The following is a 10533-nucleotide window of genomic DNA, read 5'->3' as shown; positions in this document are numbered from 1 at the left end:
CTCAGGAAATTGAGTCAGGACATGGGGAACCAGACAGCGGACTGAGAACGATATGTACCGACAGATCACGGGGTTAAAGGGGGGAGTGGAAGTGTTCTGGTACAAGTGGTGGAAGGAGGAACAGGGAATCTATGTGTGTATGTGGGGGTTGGAGCGGATCTGCCCAGCAGGTGTGTCGATTGCCTTTTCGAGGCAATGGCAGGAGCTGGGGCTGGGCTGTTGTGTATGCAATAACTCAATAGACTGAATACTGTAAACTCCGAACAGGTACAAACCTGGCTCTACTTTATTAGTTCCCAAAGTTATTACATTACAAGATGGCTGGCCGTTTATACCTGGCCACATACACATGCGCACAAACCAATGACCTCCGACAGTGGCACCACCTGGTGGCTAGTAACCCCAAGCATACATACATGACAATATCACCCTTTAAGATATTAGTAACTGTCTTTTTACAAATTGAGATGATCCGGGGCTTTCCACATCTCAGTTCAACTCCAGCCTTAGGCAAACATTCTGAGTCTGTTATGACTGGGGGCTGGGTAGCCGATCTGATGGGAATGGCAATGACCATGTCAGGGATTGAAAGTCCAGATTCATTGATGACAGCGGAGTTCTCTGATGACTGAGGATAGGTTGGTTGGTCACTGATTGTGTCTTCCTCAGACTGTTCCGGTTCATCCATTTGCTGCAGCTTTATCTAATCGACATGTTTCCTGCATGTCTGCCTTTCTTGGGCATAACAATACAGTATACAATCTGATTAAATGGATAGTTAGTTCGTCTTTGCGATGGATGTTTTATGTTTGGTCTCCTCACACATTTGCTTGCATATGGCAGACCAATCACCACTAAGGATACAACATTTCACAACCAATAATATCGGGTCCTGGCTGATCCAGGTCTTAACTTGTTGGGCTGTGGCAGGGATTGCTTCACTTTCAAAAGCATCCATGACTAACAGTAGGTCTGCCGGTTGTGGCATTTCCACCTCTGGTGTGGGCAGCAGCAGAAGGCTCAATGCATCGGCACAATTCTCAATGCCAGGCCTATGGTGAATGACATAATCATAGGCAGATAATGTCTGCGCCCACCTCTGGATGTCGGATGATGCATTGGTATTGATACATTTGTTTTCAGAAAACAATGAAATGAATGGCTTGTGATCTGTTTCCAGTTCAAACCAAAGACCACACAGGTACTGATGCATCTTTTTAACCCCATACACACAGGCTAGTGCTTCTTTCTCTACCATGCTGTAGGCTTTTTCCGCCTTTGGCAAACTTTTTGAAGCATAGGCAACAGGTTGTAACTTGCACGACTCATTAGCTTGTTGGAGCACGCAACCAACTCCATATGACGAAGCATCACAGGCCAATACTAGACGCTTACATGGATCATAATGTACCAGCAGCTTGTTAGAGCAAAGCAGATTAGTAGCTTTCTCAAAAGCTCTATCTTGAGACGCACCCCAAACCCAGTTGTCGCCTTTTCTTAGCAGCATGTACAGTGGCTCTAATAAGGTGCTCAATCTAGCTAAGAAATTACTGAAGTAGTTGAGTAGACCAAGGAATGAACGCAGCTCTGTCACATTCTGAGACTAGGGTGCATTTTTGATGGCCTTGGTTTTCGAGTCCTTAGGCCTGATACCAGCAGCAGTAATTTTCCTCCCCAGGAATTCGACTTCCAGTGCCATGAAGATGCACTTCAAGCATTTCAGTCTGAGTCCCACTTTGTCCAGATGATGTAGAACCTCTTTCAGGTTGTTCAGATGTTCAGCGGAGTCACTACCTGTGACCAGTATGTCATCTTGGAATACGATGGTTCTGGGGACGGACTTCAGTAGACTCTCCATGTTCCTCTGAAATATGACTGCAGCTGAGCAAATTCCAAAAGGGCACCTGTTGTAGATAAACAGTCCTTTATGAGTGTTGGTGCACATAAGTTTCTTTGACATGTCGATCAGCTCCTGTGTCATGTAGGTCGACGTCAGATCCAGTTTTGTGAATGACTTCCCCTCGGCTAGCGTTGCAAACAGGTCATCAGCCTTCGGTAACGGGTATTGATCCTGTTTTGAAACTCGGTTGATCGCAGCCTTGTAGTCTCCACAAATCCTGACAGTGCTATCACTTTTCAACATGGGAACAATGGGGCTGGCCCATTTGTTAAATTCGACCAGTGATAAGATCCTTCACGCTGGAGTCTGTCCAGTTCAATTTTGACCTTCTCCCTCATTATGTACGGAACTGCCCGAGATTTATGATGGATTCGAGTCCACTTGGATCTGCACTTTGGCTTGCGTGAAATTGCGGATGCCTGGTTCCAATAGCGAGGGGAACTTGCTCAGCACTTGAGCACATGGAGTATCCCCCTCTGATGACAACACTTTGATCTCGTTCCAGTTCCATTTGATTTTTTTCTAACCAGTGTCCAGTGTACCTGACTATTTTGTGTGCAGGAAGTGCGTCAAGTTGTAGCTCCTGACAGACCACATTGCAACACTGGAGCTACGCATGGACTCACTCTGGAGCATCCACAATGCTGAGGGTGTTGTGAATAGCACGTTTAGTGAGTTGGTCACACCGCAGGTAAAGTTTACACAGGCAAATAGGGAATGGGTGACCATCAGGCAGAGCAGTGGAAGGAAGGTAGTGCAGAAGTCCCCTGCAGTCATCTTCCTCCAAAACAGATATACCGTTTTGGGTACTGTTGGGGGAGATGACTCATCGGGGGAAGGCAGCAGCAGCCAAGTTCATGGCACCACGGGTGGCTCTGCTGCATAGGAGGGCAGGAAAAAGAGTGGGAGAGCTATGGTGGTAGAGGATTCTATTGTAAGGGAATAGATAGGCATTTCTGCAGCCGCAATCGAGACGCCAGGATGGTATGTTGTCTCCATGGTGCAAGGGTCAAGGATGTCTCAGAGCGGCTGCAGGGCATTCTGGAGGGGGCGGGTGAACAGCCAGTTGTCGTGGTGCATATAGGTACCAACGATATAAGTAAGAAATGAGATGAGGTTCTACAAGCTGAATTTAGGGAGCTAGGAGTTAAATTAAAAAATAGGACCTCAAAGGTAGTAATCTCAGGATTGCTACCAGTGCCACATGCTAGACAGAGTAGAAATAGCAGGATAGTTAAGATGAATACTTGGCTTGAGGAATGGTGCAAGAGGGAGGGATTCAAATTCCTGGGACATTGGAACCATTTCTGTGGGAGGTGCGACCAGTAAAAACTGGACGGTCTGCATCTGGGCAGGACTGAAACCAATGTCCCAGGGCTGTTGGGGAGGGTTTAAACTAAAATGGCAAGAGGATGGGAATCTTTTCAGGGAGACAGAGGGAAGTAAAATGGGGGCAGAAGCAAAAGGTAGAAAGGAAATAAGGAAAAGTGGAGGGCAGAGAAATCAAAGGCAAAAATCAAAAAGGGTCACATTACAACATAATTCTAAAAGGACAAAGAGTGTTACAAAAACAAGCCTGAAGGCTCTGTGTCTCAATGCGAGGAGCATTCATAATAAGGTGGATGAATTAACTGCGCAGATAGCTGTTAACGGATATGATGTAATTGGGATTACGGAGATATAGCTCCAGGGTGACCAAGACTGGGAACTCAACATCCAGGGGTATTCAATATTAAAGAAGGATAGACAGAAAGGAAAAGGAGGTGGGGTAGCGTTGCTAGTTAAAGAGGAGATTAACACAATAGTAAGGAAGAACTTTAGCTTGGATGATGTGGAATCTGAATGGGTAGAGCTGCGGAACACCAAAGGGCAGAAAACACTAGTGGGAGTTGTGTACAGACCACCAAACAGTGGTAGTGAGGTTGGGGATGACATTAAACAGGAAATTAGGGATGCGTGCAATAAAGGTACAGCAGTTATCATGGGGTAGTTTAATCTGCATATAGATTAGGCTAATCAAACTGGTAGCAATACAGTGGAGGAGGATTTCCTGGAGTATATAAGCGATGGTTTTCTAGACTAATACGTCAAGGAACCAAATAGAGAGCTGGCAATCCTAGACTGGATGTTGTGTAATGAGAGAGGATTAATTAGCAATCTTGTTGTGCGAGGCCTCTTGGGGATGAGTGATCATAATATGGCAGAATTCTTCATTAAGATGGAGAGTGACACAGTTAATTCAGAAATTAGGGTCCTGAACTTAAGGAAAGGTAACTTCGATGGTATGAGACATGAATTGGCTAGGAATGATTGGCAAATGATACTTAAAGGGTTGATGGTGGATAGGCAATGGCAGACATTTAAAGATCACATGGATGAACTTCACCAATTGTACATCCCTGTCTGGCATAAAAATACAATGGGGAAGGTGGCCCAACCGTGGCTAATAAGGGAAATTAGAGATAGTGTTAAATCCAAGGAAGAGGCATATTAATTGGCCAGGAAAAGCATCAAACCTGAGGACTGGGAGAAATTTATAATTCAGCAGAGGAGAACAAAGGGTTTAATTAGGAGGTGGGAAATAGAGTATGAGAGTAAGCTTGCAGGGAACATAAAAACTAACTGCAAAAGCTTCTATAGATATGTGAAGAAAAAAAATTAGTGAAGACAAATGTAGGTCCTTGCAATCAGAATCAGGTGAATTTCTCATGGTGAACAAAGAAATGGCAAACCAATTGAACAAATACTTTGGTTCTGTCTTCACTAAGGAAGACACAATTAACCTTCCGGAAATACTAGAGGACCAAGGGTCTAGCGAGAAGGAGGAACTAAAGAAAATTTTTATTAGTCAGCAAATTCTGTTTGGGAAATTGATGGGATTGAAGGCCGATAAATCCCCAGGACCTGATAGTCTGCATCCCAGAGTACTTAAGGAATTGGCCCTACAAATAATGGATGCATTGGTGGTCATTTTCCAACATTCTATAGACTCTGGATCAGTTCCTATGGACTGGAGGGTAGCTAATATAACCTCACTTTTTAAAAGATGAGGGAGAGAGAAAACAGGGAATTATAGACTGCTTAGGCTGACTTCGGTATTAGGGAAAATGTTGGAATCAATTATTAAAGATGTAATAGCAGCATATTTGGAAAGTAGTGACAGGATCAGTCCAAGTCAGCATGGGTTTATGAAAGGGAAATCAGGCTTGACAAATCTTCTAGAATTTTTTGAGGATGTAACTAGTAGAGTGGACAAGGGAGAACCAGTGGATGTGGTGTATTTGGACTTTCAAAAGGCTTTTGACAAGGTCCCACACAAGTGATTAATGTGGTGGATAGAGAACTGGTTTACAGACAGGAAGCAAAGAGTCGGAATAAGCGGGTCCTTTTCAGAATGGCAGGCAGTGACTAGTGGGGTACCGCAAGGTTCAGTGCTGGGACCCCAGCTATTTACAATATACATTAATGATTTAGATGAAGGAATTGATTGTAATATCTCCAAGTTTGCAGATGACACTAAGCTGGGTGACAGTGTGAGCTGTCAGGAGGATGCTAAGAGGTTGCAGGGTTACTGGGACAGGTTAGGTGAGTGGGCAAATGCATGGCAGATGCAGTATAATGTAGATAAATGTGACGTTATCCACTTTGGTGGCAAAAACAGGAATGCAGAATATTATCTGAATGGTGACAGATTAGGAAAAGGGGAGATGCAACGAGACCTGGGTGTCATGGTACATCAGTCATTGAAAGTTGGCAAGCAGGTACAGCAGGTGGTGAATAAGGCAAATGGCATGTTGGCCTTCATAGCAAGAGGATTTGAGTATAGGTGCATGGAGGTCTTACTACAGTTGTATAGGGCCTTGGTGAGGCCACACCTTGAATATTGTGTATAGTTTTGGTCTCCTAATCTGAGGAAGGACATTCTTGCTATTGAGGGAGTGCAGCGAAGGTTCACCAGACTGATTCCCGGGATGGCAGGACTGACATATGAAGTAAGACTGGATCAATTAGGCTTATATTCACTGGAATTTAGGAGAATGAGAGGGGATAGAAACATATAAAATTCTGACGGGATTGGACAGGTTAGATGTAAGAAGAATGTTCCCGATGTTGGGGAAGTCCAGAACCAGGGGCACAGTCTAAGGTTAAGGGGTAAGCCATTTAGGTCCGATATGAGGAGAAACTTCACTCAGAGAATGGTGAACCTGTGGCATTCTCTACCACAGAAAGTTGTTAAGGCCAGTTTGTTAGATCTATTCAAAAGGGAGTTAGATGTGGCACTTACAGCTAAAGGGAACAAGGGGTATGGAGCGAAAGCAGGAATTTTGTACTAAAGTTGCAAAAATGATTAGCCATGATCATATTGAATGGTGGTGCAGGCTTGAAGGGCCAAATGACCTACTCCTGCACCTATTTTCTATGTTTCTATAAACAGCGTTGGACCATTGCCTGGAACAATCCATAATGGTAAATGTTGAACGCACCATCATACGACACCTTGATTACTGCACTGCCAATCACCATTATGAGTTCTTTAGTGTATGTACGCAACTTGGCATTGACTGGACTCAGCTTAAGCCTGACAGCCTTAGTATCCCACAGCCTGTTGAATGTCCTATGGCTCATTATTGATTGACTCGCACCTGTGTCCAATTCCATCGATACTTGCACACCATTAAGTTTTATATTAATCATTATCACTTGGCTCTTTGTTGGTCATGAATACAGTCCATAAACTTCCTCCTCTGGTATCTTGGATTGCATATCTGGATCCGCGCTGGACTGGTCATCATCCTTCTCGCGGTGTGTCGCAGCACGCTTGCTCAGTTGCGGATACATGCGCTGGAGATGCCCCACTCTTGAACAGCCTTTGCAAAAATACTGTTTAAACCAACACTGATGATGCCGATGATTTCCCCCACAATGGCAACACGGTGATATCAGATTCATTCCCGTTGGTGGACTTTGAACAGCCACAGGTTTCAAGTACGCAGTCAGGTAGGCTCTGCCATATGCAGCTCGGCCAAATGACAATACTATCTTGTTTAAAGTACTTGCCAAGTTCTGATCTTTCAATGATATCTGCTTTAAGCTTTTGTCCGTCACCATGCATGATTGGGCAATTGTGATGGCCTTGCTCAAATCCAGCGTCTCCGCCACCAGTAGCTTACGCAGGATCAACTCATGGTTGATGCCGATTACAAAGAAGTCCTGCAGCATGTCTGCCAATGCAGTTTCGAACTTACACGGTCCAGCTAAACGCCTTAGATCAGCAACGAATTCCGATATATCCTGGCCCTCAGAACAAACGTGCGTAAAGAATCGAAATCTTGAGATGATGTTGCCTCCATCTGGTTTGAGATGGTCACGCACCAGAGCACACAATGTTTCATCGTCCTTGTCCGTTGGACTTAAGAGTGAGAGGAGATTCTTTGAGTCCATAGATTTTCAGACCGCAAACCGTGAGGAGGACTGCTCGGCGCCGAACTGAGTCTGCCTCTTTCTCCATTTTGTTGGCCACGAAGTACTGGTTCAAGCAGGCTACAAAGTCTGCCCAATCTTCTCCCTCCACGAATCGCTCCAGAATTCCAATTGTGCTCATTTTTGCATGTGACCTCGTCGCCAAATGTTGTGTATGCAATAACTCAATCGACTGAATACTGTAAACTCTGAACAGATACAAACCTGGCTCTACTTTGTTAGTGCCCAAAGTGATTACATTAAAGATGGCTTGCCTTTTAAACCTGGGCTGCACCCACGTGCGCACAGCCCAATGACCTCCGACAGTGGCGCCACCTGGTGGCTAATAAACCCAAGCATACATACATGACTTGGGATCAGATGGGATTGGAGTATGGAATCCTGCATGATCCCAGACCATCACGATACAATAAATTCCACGGAGCTTGTCGCACACAAGAGGAAACCCCTGCCCATAGCCCCACCGGTACAGATGACAAAAGTTAGGTGTACAGTCACCACACTAGGTCCAGGGAATGGTTTAGTTTTAGTCCCAACTGGAAAGGTTTTATTCCAGGGGGTGCATTACGCAGTCGTGTCAGTCATTTTAAACCTAACCCGGGTACATCTGCCCGAGTGGTGTCCAAAAGAAACTAAGCAGCTGTATGAGGCGCTCATTAAAGAAATGCTCCGCCAGTTCTTTGAACTCGGTTACGGGGATGTGAGTCGGGAAAGATTGTACGATATGGGAGTGTACAATAGCGTTAGTCCGGGGAGGCAGAGGTGAGGGGTGCTCAATGATGTCACTGCGGTGTTTAGCACAGGTACATCTCTCGTCAATAGTATGGACGATGTGCAGCTGCAAATACAGACCAGTGGTTTAAAGGACCAGCTGCGGAAAATCCTAGGGGTAGGGAACACTGTGGTAGGGTCGGAGTTAGAGGAGGACCAGGCAATGACTGTCCAGTTAAAGGAGGTTATCACAGAGCTGGAGACACACGCAAAGACTGTAAATGCATTAATATGGGAGGACAGGAATGATTCGCGCAGGCAGCACGAAACGAAGTGTACGTGTTGTACGGTGCCTGGTTGCTGAGCGAGGGGCGCAGTAATTTAGAGGACCTCCAGCCAGATCGCGTTCCGTCAATAATCAGCAACCGGCACCTCGCAGCATTCAGCCCGTACAGTGATTCGATGACCCCGTGTCAGCTCCGTCTAGCCTCTGAAGCCTACCCAGTCCCAGTGGATTGCGGTCGGTCCAACCACACAATCATGGGGATAGTGTTGCCTATGCCAGTAATGGGTGGGACATCACAACCAGCGCAGGTATACTGAGTGGAGAACATTTGGGTAGGGGTGTACATGCAGTATCATGCGGTTCCACCGTTTGCTATAAAGTGGGAGCACGCCATGACCGGCACTGACCTCAAGGGGTGCCAGAGCAGGGGCGCACATGTCATATTGTGTCCCCAACATTTGAACGCGTTCGATCGGCCAGAGGGTGGGTTTGAATCCTGAGTCGAGAGCCCATCAATTGCACCATGGAGGTGATGGCCCAGAGCCACGTTCCACCTCAGGTAACATATGTGGGCGACAGGACATACTGCGTAACCACGAGTGTGGACCGGTATCGCGTGCACCGGGACACTTGGTGTCCGGTCACCGACAGCACTTTCTGCTTCAAACCCCATGCCAAAGTTCAAGTGGCACAGGAACATAGAAACATAGAAAATAGGTGCAGGAGTAGGCCATTCGGCCCTTCGAGCCTGTACCACCATTCAATAAGATCATGGCTGATCCTTCACCTCAGTACCCCTTTCCTGCTTTCTCACAATATCCCTTGATTCTTTTAGCCATAAGGGCCATATCTAACTCCCTCTTGAATATATCCAATGAACTGGCATCAACAACTCTCTGTGGCAGGGAATTCCACAGGTTAACAACTCTCTGGGTGAAGAAGTTTCTCCTCATCTCAGTCCTAAATGGCTTACCCCTTATCCTTAGACTGTGTCCCCTGGTTCTGGACTTCCCCAACATTGGGAACATTCTTCCTGCATCTAACCTGTCCCGTCCCGTCAGAATTTTATATGTTTCTATGAGATCCCCTCTCATCCTTCTAAACTCCAGTGAATACAGGCCCAGTTGATCCAGTCTCTCCTCATATGTCAATCCAGCCATCCCGGGAATCAGTCTGGTGAACCTTTGCTGCAAACGTATTATTCCAATCCCAGAACCATCCACGGTACACATTACAGTAAATGCCACGATCCCGAACCTGCAACAGTACATTACCCAGTTCGGGTATCAGATTCCTTTTCTGCCGGAACACCTAACAATGATATTAAAGGCCATTGAGCTATAACAAAAACATTATTTCACACTGAAACAGACATAATGGGACACAGGGGAAAGAATTAAAGGGATAAATTCCCCACCCTGGTGGGACCTTGGTATAAGTGTGGAGGTTCCTCCGTGGATCCGGATATACTCACATGCTCTCATCATTGTACAGTTTTTGATTGTGATATACCTGTTGTGTATTTCTTGTAAAAAGAGAAGTCAGGTTTTCTGGAGTCGATGTGAGGCCGTAGTTAACGAACCTTGAATGTAACTTTCTGTATCTATATGGTAACAGTGCGATGCACAGTTGTACTTCAGGGAGTTGTATTCAGGGTGTTTTAAAAGTAAAAAGGGATAGGATTGGTTGGGAACTACAATGCTTGCTCACCAGTGGATGTTGATGTGTTCTGGAAGACTCTTGAATTATCATAGGGGGGACTGTAAGCATCGAATCCCCAAGGATCTGGACATTGTGTTTTAATCCCCAAGGATTCATTGGACATATTTTTCTCACCACAGCAAAAGCTGGAAGCTGTTTGTGGGAGGGGCCCAGGTGCTGCTCCATGTGGGACTTAGAATGATGGGCAAGTGGTCTGGGAAGACAATGGCCAAGATAAGGCAATTCATCGCAGGTGATGAGCAGATGGAGTGTCCATTGTTAAACAACGTGAACTCGTCAAAGGTAGATCAGGTGAACTGATCAGTGATCGAGCCATTGCCTGGATGAGATACCAGAACAACAGAAAGCCATTAAGCCCAGACCAGTCGGAAGCAAAAATCCATCACTGGACTCAAAATAGGAAGCCTCGAAAACAAGGAAACTTTATTGGGCA

This window comes from Pristiophorus japonicus, chromosome 3 (genome assembly GCF_044704955.1).
Source record: "Pristiophorus japonicus isolate sPriJap1 chromosome 3, sPriJap1.hap1, whole genome shotgun sequence".
In the NCBI taxonomy this organism is placed as follows: Eukaryota; Metazoa; Chordata; class Chondrichthyes; family Pristiophoridae; genus Pristiophorus; species Pristiophorus japonicus.
The sequence above is the reverse complement of the archived record's forward strand: the minus strand, read 5'-3'. Positions refer to the sequence as shown.